The sequence below is a fragment of the Benincasa hispida genome, chromosome 4 (genome assembly GCF_027475165.1).
Source record: "Benincasa hispida cultivar pf3 chromosome 4, pf3_genome.v1.1, whole genome shotgun sequence".
NCBI lineage: Eukaryota > Viridiplantae > Streptophyta > Magnoliopsida > Cucurbitales > Cucurbitaceae > Benincasa > Benincasa hispida.
In genome coordinates this window covers 40,695,964-40,709,274 of record NC_143481.1, presented here as the reverse complement: position 1 = coordinate 40,709,274, position 13,311 = coordinate 40,695,964, and the positions used below count along the sequence as shown (strand labels likewise).

The following is a 13,311-nucleotide window of genomic DNA, read 5'->3' as shown; positions in this document are numbered from 1 at the left end:
TCCTGAGGTGGAATAAGAGGGCATTCCTCTGTAAGGATAAACTTTAGATCCTCGATGATGAGTATCGTCGTGAGTATATGTTTCTAACTTGAATAGTTTTGGCCATTGAGTTTTTCGGCACTAAGTAAATTGATAGTAGCTAAAGCCATTAAAAACCGTTGCTGAAAAAAAACGAATAACCTTTTATAAGACTTTGCAAAAAACCACATTTTTTAACCAATTAGTTTTAGCAAAAACAGATTCCAAGTACCCTAAATGAAAAGACTTCTATTTTGCAATGATGCCCCAGCGAGGCAGGACAAACATCACCGGTGGGGTGATCAGATGTCCCTTCACTGAGATAAGACATTCTCAACCATTAGGCAGAACTAACTCTTGGAACTAAACCTAATAGCCATCATTTGTTCGGTCTAGAATAGTTAACCCTTAATAATCCCGCGTAAGTGTATCCCTTCATTTTCGGCCCCAGAGTCCCGCCTCAATGCACCCACCGTAGGGAAAAAGTGGATCAGGACAAGAGACTAAGTAACTTTATCCTCTTACAGGAGATTAAATATAGAAACACGCAAAATAGCCATCCTATAGGGGGACACACCCAAGGTGCCACAAGGCGATGCGCAGAAACTTTATTCAGTCCAACGAGGGATACCGAGGGATATGTTGTTGCACTTCCCGCTCCCACTTATTATGAACACTCTCTCCATCCACTTTGATATTTACCTACCCAAACACCATCCATTAGGGGGACACACCAAAGGTGCCTCGAGGCCGAGGGTAGATCTCACAGTGTGGACTATGAAGGAGAAACGCGAGAGGTGAAAATGAAGCATTAAATGCCCCAAATACATCCCACTTAATGTTCTAACTAGGGGTTTATTAACCTAGACTATCCGGCTACTGATAATAATCTAAGTCATTTATTAAGTTTGACAAAAAACAACTTTTAAAAAAAAAAAAAAAAAAAAAAAAAAAAAAAATCCAAGTAGTCACATTAAACTCTTTAATGAACTGACCTTAGTTTGCATGCATGCATCAAATCTATCTAAATTACCTTTCCAGGTAGGTTCCGAGGTAGGGGTATTCCATTGTTGTCATCTTAAATACCCTAGCCTAGACAGAACCCGCCTTCGACAAAAGGTCTACTATAGACAGACTTGCTACATATTAATCTTTTACTAATTATTTTAGTTCTAATTTTATTTTATAACCATTTATAAAATAAACAACTAAAACACTCATCCCACATAATGAAGTATTTATAATGCTTATAAATATAATGTTAAAAAAATAAAGCATACATAAATATAACCCTTATATTATATGATGCATGAGCATGCATTTATGTAAATTAAAACATGCTTCTTTAAATTATAACACTTATAATAAAGAAAATATGCATGACCTAAGGTGGGGTTTATCTATATGTGCATACCATATGACATATTAAAAACATACATCGCATGTAATAAATAAAGGATTAATGGACCGGGATGAGCCTTTACAAAACCGGAATGAAATAACCCTATCTATTACATTTTTCATCAAGCAAACCGGTTCACAGGCGAACCAGGTCTTGAACCGCCAGGAGGACTCCATCGTGTAGTAAATGTCGTAGGTAGACGATCGTCTAGCGCGAACTAGACGATAGGAGCAAAATTAAACAATCGCATAGACGACAACGAGGCAACGAAGCTTGATCGTCCATGCGGTCACTCAACGCAGTGACAGGTAAACGATTTACCTTGCGTTACTAAGCGATCATTTAGTCAGTTACTAAGCGATGAAGCTTGCTGACCAAAACGATCGTCTATGCGATCACTTAACGTAGTGTCAGGTAAACGATTTACCTTGCGTTACTAAGCGATCGTTTAGTTACTAAGCGATGAAGCTTGCTGACCAAAACAATCGCCTATGCGATCATTTAACGCGGCGTCAGGTAAACGATTTACCTTGCGATACTAAGCAATCGTTTAGTCATTACTAAGCGATAAAGCTTCTGACCAAAACGATCATCCAGTGCGCGCGCGCGTTAAGCGATACGCGGGCATCACATCGTCTATATGACCCGATACTCAGTGATCGCGTAACCGATCTTCGACACGATGCGATCAACCCTTGATCGCTTACCCGATCATCTACACAATGCGATCATCAGCGATCAGGTAGTCCATCGACTGCACGATGCAATCAACACTTGATCACATACCCATCGTTTAACTGACACGATCAACAGCGATCACGTACTCCATCATCTGCATAATATGATCAACCCTTGATCGTCTCCTTCCTCGAAGAACCAAAACGCTTGCTTTGATCTTCTTCACGAATGATTCAAAACTCAAACATACTTTGAATACAGACTCGATAACGATTATTAATGCCCAAAAAAATGCAGGGGCCTTTACAAACAACTGAAAATGTAAAAGCATTAAATAAAACCGAGGCTAACATCCACGAAAACATCCATAAATCCGTACATCCATAACAATTTAACGATTAAACAGTATAGAAATGCACCCACCAAGAACGTATTTGCAATTCTTTTGTAGCAATGAATTGGAATATCAGAAAACCAAGTGCTCTGATACAAATTGAAGGAACTCTTATTCAAGAGTATCTACGAGTGGAAACGGATCTTTCCAATTCATTGTGACAGAATTACCACATATACATTCAAACATACTTTCATAATGCTAAAGGGATCAAGAAATCATACCAGATGAAGATTTCTTCTTCACAGCGAGTCTGAAGTCCAACTGTCTACCTCGAATAGTCACCAGTCGAATAGCAGAAAACGGAGAAGACAACACCACTCAGAGCCCTCAGTATTCTTAGAGTGAGAATCCAAAGTGTGGGCTTTGTTCGGATTTAGTAGAGAGAAAGAGGAAGAAAGACCGTACACAAAAATTAAGCAAGTGGGAGATGCGGTCGTCTATCGTATAGACAATATGCTTGATTGTTTAGGTAAAGTATACGATCGTGTAATAAAAGTAAGCGATTGTCTAAATGATCGTGTAGGAAAAGGGTGAGCGATTGTCCAAACGATCGCGTAAGAAAAACTAAGCGATTTGTCTATACGATTGTTTAGTAAATATTGGGAGCTAAACGATCACTTAGGAAAAAGGTAAACGATCATTTAGATAATAGCACGCGACGGTGTAATCGGTATGCAACCGCTTCGCAATATCGTATATGTAAGCGATCGTGCAATCACTATCGTATAGGCACTATTTTTCTAAACGATGACACTATCTTTTTCACAATATCCGCACACCGAGATCAACACACCGTCTGTTATTTATAATGCACTCATCCATTATTTAGAACAAAGAGGCGTCTTCCCATTTCCTTTATAATCGTCCAATGAATGTGATCTTATCACATTCATAACTTATAAATTAATATCATATATTAATTATAATATTTTTCCTTTACTAGATATAAATCGTATTTATATCTAATTTTCTCAAAATTAATGGATCTCATACATAAAGTTAACTATATCATATTTAATTAACTCGTTCAATTATATCATATATAATCACACTCCCTCTTGTCAATTTGAACATTTCAAATTAACCCAAAAATTGACTCTCAACTTATATACAAGCTACCAAGGGGACCTTATGGACCTATGGCTTGAAGCTCCAACAGTACGTGAATAGCTGACTAAACTCTTTAGTCACGATATCCACCATTTGTTAACTGTCAGGCATTTCACTAAAAATCGACAGTTGAACTCTTCTTACCATAGATATATTTCTATGTCCATTGGATATAACCAATCATCAGTATGATGACCCTTCACAGATGCTCATAATTACAGTAAGCCAATTTACCATTTTGCCCCTATAATTACATTTTCCTCCTTAAGTACCAGTATTTGATCCCTCTAATGAATAATACAACATAATCCTATTATGTGTGAACACCCCTCGGGCCATGAGAAGGTGTGTGGCGCCACATCATTCAAGTCATGGAATCAACCCTTAAGGAAGCTATCTACCTACTTACCTCTGCCTCGGGGAAGGAGTGAATACCATCTTGTAAAGCTGAGTTCTCAGCTCCCAAATCAGACGAATCCCCAAAATGGTAGGTTTGAGTCGGCGTTCTGGCCACTCGCACCCATGCAAATCAAAGGATCGCCCTCAATGGAAGGAGTTCCCAACTCACTCAAGATTGAGGTCATGTTACCTATGGTCATCCTAGTGAAGTGAAGTCTTAGTCATGAACGGTGTTATATGACAAGACATTAACTCTTCGTGGTCAGGTCTTATACAAACTCTTTGTATAGGATGCCTCTACTCGCATGTCCCCTATACGAATGATCAGGATCAGACCATCCGTGACAAGTCACAACACGTGTGACCATTCCACAAAGCGGGCCGCATCCATAGTGTTACCAGGATAAGGTTTCCCTCCTATATCCATAAACTACAGACCATTTTGGTTATCACTCAAGACATGATCTACTTGTATGTCGCCACATACATGTTTAAGTTACATACAAATAATCAGAGATATTAAGTTTATTGATTTGTGGTAAAATAAAAAACATCTAAATGTGCAAAGTCAAGTAGTGAAGTAAATATCATTTATATTATACATCACAAGTGTTCGTACAAAGTTGTTTACAAGCTACTGGACACGAGACTTTAGGGCACAAACCCCAACATTAATATATGTTATAAATAGTTATAATGTATAGTATGGATGTTTAGGCTTTCATAATTTTAATATAACTATTATATTAAAGTATGGAATGCTCAAGTGTATATTATAACACGTCTATAGTTTTATAAGAGTTATAAAATGAATTAGACGTTTAAAATCTATAACAAAGATAAGATGCATGCTCACTTAGGGTTGTCCTACAACAACCTGTTTTAATAGTTAAAATAGGTCGTTATCTTATAAAACATGGTTACAAACTCAGTCGGTCTATAATTCTGTCTAAGGTTGGAAGTACTTAAGTTGATGGTTTACGTAACACATGCTACCTAGGGATTATAGCCGAGATATTGAGCGTTGTTAACTGGTTTTATGAGCATGCGTAAGCAGTGTGAGGTATTAAAATGGTTTTATCACTTAGATATCATAGGTAAATCCAAAATAAACTTTATACTTGGATAAACCACATAGACTTAGGGTGTTTATTAGCCGAAATATACCTAAGTAAAAGAGATACCTAAACAATTAGAACACTTCAGTGGGAGATTAATAATATATACGATATATTGTTTTTAGCTCTCATGTTTTTAAGATTTCACACCACCATTCAGAAAGTGTTTTCATGGGTCAATAACAAGGTGAATAGGTAAAGTAGTTATAGTAAGTAGGTGCAGGAAATGTGTCAGCATATCTTACGGTCTTTTCCATTAGTTTAAACTATGAGATTCTTATGTTGCGCCTGCTGTGGTTTTTAGGCAGCACTAGCTAGCCATTTTCACGACGATCCCTTTGGAGGGTTGTAACATATGATTCGGAACAACTCAAACTTCAGAAATGAATAGGGTTTCTTAGTTATGTCTTAAACATTGACTTCTATTCGAGGGCATATAAACCATTCTATTAAATCTAAAAATGGAGGGTCACATTTACAAGAGTTACTAAGTGTTAGTAAGTTCTTGATCGAAAACGGTAACTAAATGACTATAGGAATAAGAGTTATTCTGGATATAGTATTTAGTCAAAAATGTCTTGCTTTAGTGAAAGAGTATTTGACTGCCCCTCGGTAGCATCTATTCTGACTCATTAAAGTATCGTTGCAAATAAATAAAGATATATGGGTATTTTATTACTTTTGCTACAATTGAATTTATATGCAATTTTCTCATAGAATTTGTTTATGTTTCAGCATGTCGAACTCGATTATTCAACTCTTAGTCTCCAATAAGTTCAATGGAGAGGATTATTCAAATTGGAAGTTAGACATAAACACAATACTGGTTGTTGATGATACGAGATTCGTTTTAACGGAGGAATGTCCTTCTCTTCCCAGTTCTAATGCAAACCGAATGTTCGGATTGCCTATGACAGATGGGTTAAGGCTAATGAAAAAGCCAGAGCTTATATTTTAGCAAGCATATCTGATGTGCTTACTAAAAATCATGACACCATGGTCACTGTTAGAGAGATCATAGAGTCGTTACAAGGGATGTTTGGACACTCATCCTCATCGGTATGACACGATGCTATAAAATCCATTTACAATTCGCGTATGAAAGAGAAGACCTCTGTTAGATAACACGTCCTGGACATGATGGTCCACTTCACCATAACGGAAACAAATGGTGTTGTTATAGTCGAAAGGAGTCAAGTTAGTATGATAATGGAATCTCTTCCAAAGAGTTTTATGACCTTCTGTACAAACGCAGTAATGAATAAGATTGATTACAACTTGAAAACTCTCCTAAGTGAATTCTAGGCTTATCAATCCTTAATGAAAAATAAAGAAGGGGAAGCAAATGTTGTTTCCCAAAGGAAATTTCATAAAGGTTCAACATCTGATTCAAAACCCAAGAAGTTTGGACCTTTCAAAGGATTAGAGTATCCAAATGAAGAAGATGGGAAAAGGGAAGAAAAATACTTTTGCTACTAAGAGCAAGATGAAAGTTGCAAAAGGAAAATGTTTCCATTGTAACATCGACGGGCATTAGAAACGCAATTGCCCTAAATAACTTACGAAAAAGAAAGCTGAGAAGGCAAATCAAGGAAATCTAATTTACTTGTAATAGAAACATGTTTAGTGGAAAGTTCTCACTTAACCTGAATACTAAATTCATGCGCCACTAATCATATTTGTACTTTCATTCAAGAAACTAGTTCCTGGAAGCAGCTGTCAGAAAACAAAATGACTTTCAAGGTAGGAACAGGTGAAGTCATTTCAGTAGAAGCAGTGGGAGATATCAACTTATGTTTTTGAGATTCTTACATTTTACTAGAAAATGTATATATTGTACCTAAAATGAAAAAAGAACCTAATCTTTGTATCTTGTTTACTGGAACATATGTATAAAGCCACTTTTGATATAAATGAATTGTTCATTAGTTCAAGAGGTGTTCAAATATGTGCAACTAAACTTGAAAATAACTTGTATGTATTAAAACCAACTCAAAATAAAAAAACGAAAGGTTTCTCCTGATGCCTATCTTTGGCACTTAAGACTTGGTCACATAAACCCTAAGAAATTGGAATGACGTTCAAAAGTATGTCTATTTGTGGGATACCCTAAAGAAACAAAAGGTGGTCTATTTTATGTTCCTCAAGAAGATAAAGTATTTGTATCGAAAAATGCTACATTCTTAGAGGAAGATCACATAAGAAATCATCAACCTCGCAGTAAACTAGTATTAGATGAAATGTCTACAGAATCTACAGATAAATCAACAAAAGTTGTTGATCAAGTTGGTCCTTCAACAAAAGTTGTTGGTCCATTACATCATTCTCATGGATTGAGAATGCCTCGATGTAGTGGGAGGGTTTTGTTCAACAGCTTGACTGCTATATGGGTTTAACGAAAACTCAATTCATGATACTTGATGATGGTTTAGGGGATCCATTGACCTTTAAACGGATAATGGAAGATGTAGATAGATATCAATGGATAAAAGCCATAAACCTAAAAATGGAGTCGATATACTTCAATTCTGCCTGGGAACTTGTAGATCAACCAGATGGGGTAAAACCTATTGGTTGCAAGTAGATCTACAAGAAAAAGCAAGATCAAATTGGTAAGGTGCAAACCTACAAAGCCAGACTCATGGCAAAAGGTTTTACCCAAAGAGGGGGGTAGATTATGAAGAAACCTTCTCTCCTACTGTCATGATTAAATTTATTAGAATACTTTTATCCATTTTTGCTTTCTATGATTATGAAATATGACAAATGGATGTTAAGACAATCTTTTTTAATGGTCATCTTGACAAAAGTATTTATATGTCTCAACCAGAAGGGTTCATTGAACATGGTTAGGAGCAAAAAGTTTGCAAGCTTAACAGATCCATTTATGGATTAAAACAAGCATCTCGATCCTGGAATATAGGATTTGGCATTGCGATCAAATCGTATGGTTTTGAACAGAATATTGACGAACCTTGTGTTTACAAGAAAATAGTCAACAAGACTGTAGCTTTCTTGGTACTTTATGTTGATGATATCCTGCTCATTGGGAATGAGACAGGATTCCTTGCTCACGTAAAGAAATGGCTAGCATTGCAATTTCAAATGAAATATTTGGGAGATGCACAATATGTTCTTGGAATCTAAATTGTTCAGAATCGCAAGAACAGAATGCTAGCGCTATCTCAAGCATCTTATATTGACAAAATGTTGTCAATATATAACATATAAAATTCCAAAAAAGGGTATGCTACCTTTTAAACACGAAATTCATTTGTCTAAGAAACAGTGTCCTAAGATACCTAAGAAGGTTGAGGAAATGAAAAGAATTCATTATGCAGTCGGGAGCTTGATGTACGTTATGTTATGTACACGTCTTGACATATACTTTGCATTCGGAATAGTCAACAGGTTTCAGTCCAATCCTGGACATAGCCATTGGACTACAGTTAATAACATCCTTAAGTATCTTCAGAGAACGAAGGACTATATGCTCGTGTATGGTCTTAAGAATTTGATCCTTACGAGATACACTGATTCTAAGTTTCCGACTGATGTAGATTCTAGAAAATCTACATCAGGATCGGTATTCACTCTAAACGGATGGGATATAGTGTGGAGAAGCATCAAACAAAGTTGTATTGATGACTCCACTATGGAAGCTAAATATGTAGCTGCATATGAAGTAGCTAAAGAAGCAGTAACCCACTGGAGTTTTTGTCCAAGTGGGAGATTGTTAGGAATGTCCTAAAACTCGCAGTTCGTAATATATGAAACATATTATATTTTTCTATACAAGTATTATTAAAATTGCACTATGTTATAAAATCCAATAAACAAACTCATGACTATAGTATGAATACTTTAAATGTAGAGACATAAAAGAAAATCAAGTTATAGTATATATAGCCTAAAAGATCTATAAGTATATGACACTATGGATGTTGCCCACTTTGTATACTAATACAAATAATGTGATCCCGAAATTGTTCATGTGGAGACATGCGAGTGGGGCATCCTATGCAAAAGACGTTTGCATAAAACCGAACCACGAAATAGTCACTTTTCTTTATAATGACCGTTTACTGTTAAAACTGACTATTTCAATTCGATGACCTAGGGTAACTCGATCTTAATCCTAAGCTAACTATGAACTCCTGTTTATTCGGGATTATCCTTGATCTGCATATGCGAGAGTAGTTCAACAACATTGCTCAATAAGTCTCCCATTTTGGGATAAAACTGGATAGATAGCTGGGGACATAGTCCTGCAAGATGGAATTTACTCTTACCCAATTTAGGGTTAGCAGATAGGTTGTTCTCTTAAGTAATGATTTCGGGTTTTAAACAAAAGGGCAGATGATAGAGAGAGACATGGTTTATTAGTTGGACTTTAAACCAATTGTTCAATAGAGGATCAGTGGAGACTTAAGAAATGTATTTACAAGGGTAAAACGGTAATTTTGACCTAGCTATATATGAAAGATCTGTGAATGATCGACTTATTAATTATGATTAAATCAAGGAGACAGAAATATATCTACAATGAGGAGAATGTAACTATTAAGCTATAATGGTATGTCTCGGTAGTTAACAAATATTGATTAATTCGAATTAAAGATTTAACCAATTAATTTCAAATCGTTGGAGCGGTCCATAAGGTTCTTCTACTAGCTCGTAAAAGATTAAACCTTGGATTAAAAATAATGGAGGAAATTTGAAATATTTAAATTTAAAATTTAGGGTTTTGGAATTTGAAATGTTCAAACTCAATTTTAGGGTTTTGATAATTATATTCGATATAATTAGCGTTTAAATTTATTGAAATTAAATGTATTTGGAGAGTTCAAATATTTAAATAATGATTTAAATATTGATTATATGAATAGGATTCATGTTTGAATTTGGTGTTTTATTAATTTAATATTTGATATTCAATTATTATTTAATTAATTAAATTAAAATTAATTTTAAGTTTAAAAAGGAAATTCAACTTTATGAAATTTAATTTAATTTTAAATTAAACATAATTAATTAATTTGAAATTGAATTTGTGAGTTTTAGTAAAACTATCCAAGATTGAGAATTGTTTGTGGATTTTTCCACAATTCAACACCGCCGGAGTTCCCGCAGGGACAGGCCAAACCAACCCATCACCAGCATATATCTTACCGCCAACTCGGATGGAGCCGGACGGATGGCCGTCAATCGAAAGCTCAAAAAGGAAGTGAAGGATCAGTTCCTCCCATGCAATGTGGCATGGCTCGAGGGAACTTTCCTTTTCACGGTAGGCGAAGGTAAAGGGGGAGTAGCATATGTCCATGGTGATCAAGGCAGAGCGACTCATGGAGGTGTATCCGTATTTGGAGGAGTAGGTGAACGTACTCGTTCAGGAAATGATCTTTACATGGAAATGAAAGAATCCAGAGTAATTAATGAAGAAAATCTTGCAGAATCAAAAGTGGCACCACTTAGCTAATGCAATTTGATGTCAATTTGCTGAAAGATTAAGTGCTTATATGAATGAAGTGATTAAAAGCTTCACTCTTTCAGAATTCAGTTGAGGAAATCATAATTTTAGAGAAAACTCTGAAGAGAATTATTTTCCTCCTAAACCCTCCTCAATCTTCTTCCAATTCCGTCTCAATTCAAAGTTCCACCACTCAAATTCAATGTTGGGAATAGTAGAGAAGATTCTCTTGGTGGTCTAACCTGGAAATTTGCAAGAAACAAGAGGAATTCTACAAAGATTGTAATTTTTAAAACCCTTTAGTTTGTAACTTGTGTTTTAACATGCTTGTGACTCAAATTAAATGTAATTAAAATGCTTAATGATTCTATGATTCTGTTAGCTTCCGTCTTAGGCATGTTTACTCTATCAATAAAAAACACATGAATTTATGGTGGTCCGATGATAATAAATTTACCTGCCCAATTCCACGTTATTAAGACTAATGTACTGGCTTTTAAAAACGTTTATGATTCAAATAAATTTTAACAAAAGCAAGGTATATTAGAACGATGAGATACAACTATTTCTATGCATTATAGATAGTATCACGAACACAATAAATAAAGTCGTGTCCTTAAAAACTCTGTTTTATTCCTGTCTGTATATTATTTTAATTAGTTTACTAATATTACTTGTCTCCAATCTGAAGTTTCTAAAAGAAATTATCAAACCAGGATCAATAAACAAGTACATACAAATGATATGATCAAATTTGAGCATAAAAATTCCGGGGGCCAACTTGGGAGCACACATATAATAAAGGTTCGAGGGGGTGTTTGACAATCAAGGAAAATTGGGTTGAGTTGGTATTTTTTACCAACTCAATATTTGACAACCAACTTTAAATGTTGGTGGAGTTGGAGTTGATTATTTTACCAACCCACCCCATCTCTCCCCAATTCTCTTTCCCTCCTCATTCTCCGTTGGTGATTATCGCTACCACACTCCGACGATATACTCCGATGACCACCTTCAGGTGGCCAACTCCGGCAACCAACTTCGAGCTCCAACAACCACCTCTGATGACACTTCGGCAACCAACTTCGAGTTCCAGCAACCACCTCCGATGACACTTCGGCAACCCCAACAACCAACTTGGTAATAAATAAAAAAACAAAACAAAACAAAACTTTGACTTCCACATTTGCACGACCAACTTTGACGAAGAACTCCGAGCAACACCAACCATCTCCAACGACAACTCTAGCGACTAACTCCAACGACTACCTTCGCACAAACAACTTCGACAACATACTCTACCTACCACCTTCTTGTGCCCAACTTCGACGAACATTGATAAAATAAAAATGAAGGGTTTAATTACCCACCATTTTATCACTCTCACTCTTACCCGTTTTCCACGCATTTTCATTACTCACCCAACTCCCTCAATTACTTTGTCGTTTCTCTCTCATGCTCTCTTCACATTTACTCCCCTTCTCTCATCTTCTGTCTTCTTTCGTCGTCTAGTTCGTCTTTCTCATTTTCTCTCTTCTTTCTGTCTGGCTCGTACGAGTTTAATTTTCCATTTTGTTTCTCAACTCCTCATTTCTCTCTCTTTTTTTCTTTTAATGGTTGTTCTTTTATATCTAATTATTCTTCTTCTATTTCATTTTTTTCTTAGATCTAAAAAATATTACATACCACGTCCTATTATTGTTTCACTAAACAAAAATTCAACGATATGTTTTAAACAACCTATCGCTTGATGTTTTAAAATATTACATAATTCTAATGAAATAGTGGAATTTAAAATTATGGCTCAAGTTTTTTTTTAAGAAAAAAAAAAAAGAGATTGTACCGTGATGCAACATAATAGTAGAAAAAATAGATATCAATATTTCTAAAATCATTTCACCGATTTTAGAAAAAGGTAAATCCATATTCCACAAATTGGTCAAAAAAGACTATCTAATAATTAGTTTTATGATTTAAATTGTAAGATTTTTTTTTTTTTTAAGATTAACATTTAAGTGTCATCTCTTCTATCTAAAACAATGTCAGTAGTTTTATTTGATGGCACTAATCTTTTTACTTTTTTTTAAAAAAAATTACGGTAATTAATGTTTAAATTGGGTTTTTGAATGGAATAGTCACCTCTATTTGAGTGTTTAAAAAATTGAATTCAAAATTTTGTGTTTTATATATGAATACTTTGTAGAGAATTTGTTATGTTTTGAGAATGAAAAGAATTGGAAGTTTTTTTGTTTTTATCTTAGAAAAGTTAGAAAATATGTGTATAGTTGAAAAATAAAATAAAAAATAGCAAAAAAAACAAAAAAACAAAATCAATTCCATTCAAAAACAGCACCAAATACCCCAACTCAACTCAACTTAACTTAGCATCCAAACACAGACAATAATTACCAACTTAACTCAACTCTGCACACCAAACACAGACAATATAACTCTTTAGATAATTTAATGCTCCGGATAATAATTACCAACTCAACTATTTGCTTTTATCGCACATCAAACACCCCTAACAAATTTTTTTCTTTGTCCTTTTATATCCATAAGTGTCCGAATCACCTCAACTATCCTATCGAAATAGTTGTTTGACTTTCTTACATTTAGTTGCTACGGTACCTGTATAACCATTTATAGAAATTGAAAGTTCAAATTTCAATCTTTATATTGCAACAAATCCAAAAAATCATTGTGAATTTAACTCAAA

At 35.0% G+C, this 13,311-nt stretch overlaps 1 long non-coding RNA gene across 1 annotated transcript in view; it reads right to left on the bottom strand.

Annotated features, from left to right (window-relative positions):
• Positions 1 to 13,311, bottom strand: part of LOC120075589 (uncharacterized) — a 40,270-nt gene that overhangs the window by 26,646 nt on the left and 313 nt on the right. The window lies entirely within an intron of this gene.